The following is a 6,000-nucleotide window of genomic DNA, read 5'->3' as shown; positions in this document are numbered from 1 at the left end:
TTTTTCAAAGTTTTTTTCAAAATGTTTACACCTCCCGGAATATCCCTAAAAAAAGCTTTAATAATCACTTATTTTGCTCTTCTTTGATACTTTACATTAATTTTGGATGATACCACACATTTAAGTATCGATCCGATACCAAGTGGTTACAGGATCATACATTTGTCATATCTAAAGTCCTCATGTGTCCAGGGACTTATTTACTGACTTTATAAACATAATATGATTTTTTTTTTTTAAACAAATGCTAAAAAAATATCAATGTTATCATTGTAGTATCTACTCGATACGGTCTTGTACTTGGTATCATTACAGTGACCATCAGGTGTAGATCCACGCATTTGTCTACATTCTGACGGTGAGCTATTGTATCCTCCTACTGTGTGTAGTTAAGCGTCTTTAGCTATTCCTCGTCCTCCAGTGATAATGCTACTTGTAAAAAATTAACTTTATTTGTCGCCATGGAGGCCAGGATTAGTGATTTAGAAGTAGCTAAAACACTCCCGACTTCGGACGGTTCCGTCAATTAGTGTGAAGTGAAGTAAAGGGAAGTGAATTAGATTTATATAGCGCTTTTTCTCTAGTGACTCAAAGCGCTTTACATAGTGAAACCCAATATCTGATTTTTACATTTAAAGCAGTGTGGGTGGGACTGGGCACAAGTTTCTTGCCCAAGGACACAGTGGCAGTGACTAGGATGGCGGAAGCGGGGATCGAACCTGGAACCCTCAAGTTGCCGGCACGGCCACTCGACCAACCTTTACCATTAGGTTTCAGACCAAAATGCGTCCATTCTCGCTTTTCTGTCTACACATTGTGTCTGCTTGTAGGTACTCTGTGTGTGTGCACTGCCGAACATGCTCCTCTGCTGGAGGGGGCGGGGGAAACTGGTACTTTTTAACCGATTAATTAGTACCTGGTACTATACTAGTACCGGTATAGCCTAGTTTCCCGTAAACATTATGCGTGCTCAGGCCATGGAAACACACGAGAACCGTCCGGCGTTCCTCGGCTCGCCGAGATCCAGGATTCCCAGCTGGGCGCCTGGAAGCCGCTTGAGAGCGCGTGTGAAACATTTCCTTGCATAGCAATAATCCACAGCTGTGACATCTTCACGGCCGTGCTTTTCGCCGGCGTTGTCGAGGCTGGCGCACCGCAAGCCGCTGTAACGTTTGGAGGTGTGAGTCAGCGGGTGTCGGTCTGAAGCCCGAGTCAAGGCGAATGGAAAAACGTGTCATAAAAAAAAAAAACTAGCATTGCAGTGCTCTCTCCCCCCTCCAAACTGAGCTTACTCCCTCCCTGCCACCTTGTATTCAGTTTATAAAGAACAACACGTCTCTTCCTATCGCGCACTCTTTACGTACTTTGTTATGAATGTCACTTGTGCTAAGAAAGACACTTTTGTTTGACTATTTTATTAGAAAAAATGTCTAATATAACAGGGATATACATTGTGCTGATATGTGAATGGATAATTATGTACATTTTTCTTTTTACATGTGAGTGGACACACACGTGTTGGCATTAAGTGTATGTGTGTGAATGCACAAACAGCTTTAGAGATTATTTGTATATGTGAATGGATAGACAGATGTTGACATGTTTGTATGTGGATGGATAAACAGATATACACTATTTTTACATGGGAATTGACTGACAGGTGTTGTATGTGAATGGATAAACAAATGTAAACATTGTGTTCGCATGTGCACGGACAGATTTTTCCTCCCCCAACTTTAAGTCTGATAACACTCAAAAATGTGTTTAAGACCACGTTATTTTATTCTGGATTAAAAAGTTCCAGTAACAGGAGTGAGTTTTAAGCGAAGCGTGTAAAAACAAAAAAACTGGCAGCTCAGGTGCAAAAATGTGACTGTAAAAATTTTTTTTTTTTTTTTTTACAAAAAAAATAACAAATGTTACAGGTATTAAAATTAAAATATAGTAATACATAAATTTATCTACAGTTATTGACTTGTGGTAAAACGAACAAACTGGAAGCTCAGGTGCCAAAATGTTTCTGTCAAAATGCCATTTTTTTTTAATTTACAGTAAAAATAAACTAATATAAATTATACATGTAATAAAATAAAAATGCAGTAATACATACACAAATCCACAGTTGTTGACTTGTAGTAAAAAAATTAACACAAACTGGCAGTTTGGGTGACAAAATGTTACTGTAAAAATGTTTTTTTTTACATTTGCAGTCAAAAAACAAATGTAAATTTTACAGTTAATAAAATAAAAATACAGTAAAACACCGAAAATGTTTTACTGTGATTTTTTTTTTAATTATTATTAATCTACAGTTTAAAAAAACTAACTGGCTGCTTAGGTGCCAAAATTTTACTGTAAAAATGCTGGGGTTCTTTTTACATTTTATTTATTGTCAAAAAAAGTAATGTAAATTTTACAGGTAAGAAAAAAAAAATACAGTAATACAGCGAAAAATCTAAAGGTGTTGACTTGTGGATAAAAGAAACAAACCGTCAGCTCAGGTGCCAAAATTTTACTATAAAAATGCATTTTTTTTATTTACAATAAAAAAAACTAATGTAAATTTCACTAAGTAATAAAATACAAGTACAGTAATTAACCAAAAAATGTAGTTCTTGACTTGTGGTAAAAAAAATAAATACAAAAAACTGGCAGCTCAGGTGCTAAAATTTTACTGTAATAATGCAGTTTTTTTTATTTACATTAAAAACTAAATGTAAATTTTACAGATAATAAAATAGATGCTAAATTGTTACTGTAAAAATTGAGTTTTTGTTAATATTTACAGTAAAAAAACGAATGTAAGTTTTACAGGTAATAAAATAAAAATACAGTAATACACCAAAAAATCTACAGTTGACCTGGGGTGAATAAAAACAAACAAACTGGCAGCTCAGGTGCCAAAATGTTACTGTAAAAATTTTGCTTTTTTTATTTACAGTAAAAAAAAGTAATGTAAAGTTTACTGGTAATAAAATAAAAATACAGTAATACACTGAAAAATTTAGTTGTTGACTTGTGGTAAAAACAAACAAACTTGCAGCTCAGGTGCCGAAATTTTACTGTAAAAATGTTTAGTTTTTTTGAATTTACAGTCATAAAAACAAATGTAAATTTTACAGATAATAAAATAAAATTACAGTAAAACACCAAAAAATGTTTACTGTAAAAATTCAGTTTATTTATTTACAGTGAAAAAAACTCACTGGCTGCTCAGGTGCTAAAATGTTACTGTAAAAATGCAGGGAGTTTTTTAACAGTAAAAAAAAACTAATGTAAAGTTTACAGGGAATAAAAAAAAAAAACAGTAATACATCAAAAAATTTAGTTGTTGACTTGTGGTAAAAACAAACAAATTTGCAGCTCAGGTGCCGAAATTTTACTGTAAAAATGTGTTTTGTTTTTTTGAATTTACAGTCATAAAAACAAATGTAAATTTTACAGATAATAAAATAAAATTACAGTAAAACACCCAAAAATGTTTAGTGTAAAACATTTTTTATTTACAGTAAAATAAAACTAACTGGCTGCTCAGGTGCTAAAATTTTACTGTAAAAATGCATTTTTTTAACAGTAAAAAAAATAATGTGAAGTTTACAGGTAATAAAATAAAAATACAGTAATACACCGAAAAATGTAGTAGTTGACTTGTGGTAAAAACAAAAAAACTTGCAACTCAGGTGCCGACATTTTACTGTAAAAATGTTTTGTTTCTCTGAATATACAGTCATAAAAACAAATGCTAATTTTACAGGGAATAAAATAGAAATACAGTAAAAAAAAACAAAAAATGTTTACTGTAAAAATTAAATTTTTTATTTACAGTAAAAAAAAATAACTGGCTGCTCAGGTGCTAAAATTTTACTGTAAAAAATGCAGTTTTTTAACAGTAAAAAAATAATGTAAAGTTTACAGGTAATCAAATAAAAATACAGTAATACACTGAAAAATGTAGTTGTTGACTTGTGGTAAAAACAAACAAACTTGCAGCTCAGGTGCCAAAATTTTACTGTAAAAATGTGTTTTGTTTTTTTGAATTTACAGTCATAAAAACAAATATAAATTTTACAGATAATAAAACAAAAATACAGTAAAACACCGAAAAATCTACAGTTGTTGATTTGTGGTAAAAACCAACAAACTGGCAGCTAAAGTGCCAAAATTATACTGCAAAAATCAGTTCTTTTTTCAATTACAGTAAAAAACAGGTATTATTTTTACAGGTAATAAAATAAAAAATACAGTAAAACAGTGAAAAATCTACAATTGTTGACTTGTGGATGAAACAAACAAACCGGCAGCTCAGGTGCCAAAATGCTACTGTAAAAATTTAGCTATTTTTATTAACAGTAAAAAAAAACTAATGTAAAGTTAACAGGTAGTAAAATAAAAATACAGTAATACACCGAAAAATGTAATTGTTGACTTGTGTTAAAAACAAACAAACTTGCAGCACAGGTGCCAAAATTTTACTATAAAAATTTTGTTTTTTTTAATTTACAGTCATAAAAACAAATGCAAATTTGAAAAGATAAAATAAAAATACAGTAAAACACCAAAAAATGTTTACTGTAAAAATTCAGTTTTTTTATTTACAGTAAAAAAAAATAACTGGCTGCTCAGGTGCTAAAATTTTACTGTAAAAATGCATTTTTTTTTTACAGTAAAGAAAAAAACTAATGTAAAGTTTACAGGTAATAAAATAATAATACAGTAATCCACCGAAAAATGTAGTAGTTGACTTGTGGTAAAAAAAACAAAAAAAACTTGCAGCTCAGGTGCCGACATTTTACTGTAAAAATGTTTTGTTTCTCTGAATATACAGTCATAAAAACAAATGCAAATTTTAAAGGGAATGAAATAAAAATACAGTAAAAAAAACAATAATGTTTACTGTAAAAAATATGTTTTTTTATTTACAGTAAAAACAAAACTAACTGGCTGCTCAGGTGCTAAAATTTTACTGTAAAAATGCAGTTTTTTTAACAGTAAAAAATAATGTAAAGTTTACAGGCAATCAAATAAAAATACAGTAATACACTGAAAAATGTAGTTATTGACTTGTGGTAAAAACAAACAAACTTGCATCTCAGGTGCTGAAATTTTACTGTAAAAATGTTTTTTTTTTTAATTTACAGTCATAAAAAAATTAAAATTTTACAGATAATAAAATAAAGATACAGTAAAACACCCAAAAACGTTTACCGTAAAAATTATGTCTTTTTATTTACAGTAAAAACAAACTAACTGGCTGCTCAGGTGCTAAAATTTTACTGTAAAAATGCAGTTTTTTTTAAACAGTAAAAAAATAATGTAAAGTTTACAGGTAATTAAATAATAATACAGTAATACACAGAAAAATGTAGTTATTGACTTGTGGTAAAAACAAACAAACTTGCATCTCAGGTGCTGAAATTTTACTGTAAAAATGTTTTTTTTTTATTTACAGTCATAAAAAAATGTAAATTTTACAGATAATAAAATAAAGATACAGTAAAACACCAAAAAATGTTTACCGTAAAAATTATGTTCTTTTATTTACAGTAAAAACAAACTAACTGGCTGCTCAGGTGCTAAAATTTTACTGAAAAATTCAGTTGTTTTTTTACAGTAAAAAAAAAAACAAATGTACATTTTACAGTGAAATTCTGACATACACTACAGTTCCAGGTGAAATTATTGCAACTTAACATTTTACTGTGAAAAATGTAAAATCTAATAAAATGCATTGAAAATGGTGTAATAATATCAGTAATGATAATAATAATAACACACATCAGAAGCGGCCCTCTGGGGCCAAAGATAACTGCCAAGTGGCCCCCAGTGAAAAGCACGTTGTCACTTAGAATAAATATGTTGGGGCCCCAAGTGGCCCCCAGTGGCCCCAAGTGGCCCCGGGGCCTGCCTTTGGACACCCTCCCCCTGCTCCAAAGAGCCCTCAGAACATCTTTCTTCTGCCTCTTCACGCTCCGCATTGGGCGCGCCCCCACGCGTGTGCGT

This window comes from Nerophis ophidion, linkage group LG15, assembly GCF_033978795.1.
Source record: "Nerophis ophidion isolate RoL-2023_Sa linkage group LG15, RoL_Noph_v1.0, whole genome shotgun sequence".
Taxonomy (NCBI): Eukaryota; Metazoa; Chordata; class Actinopteri; order Syngnathiformes; family Syngnathidae; genus Nerophis; species Nerophis ophidion.
This window is presented reverse-complemented; position numbering follows the sequence as displayed.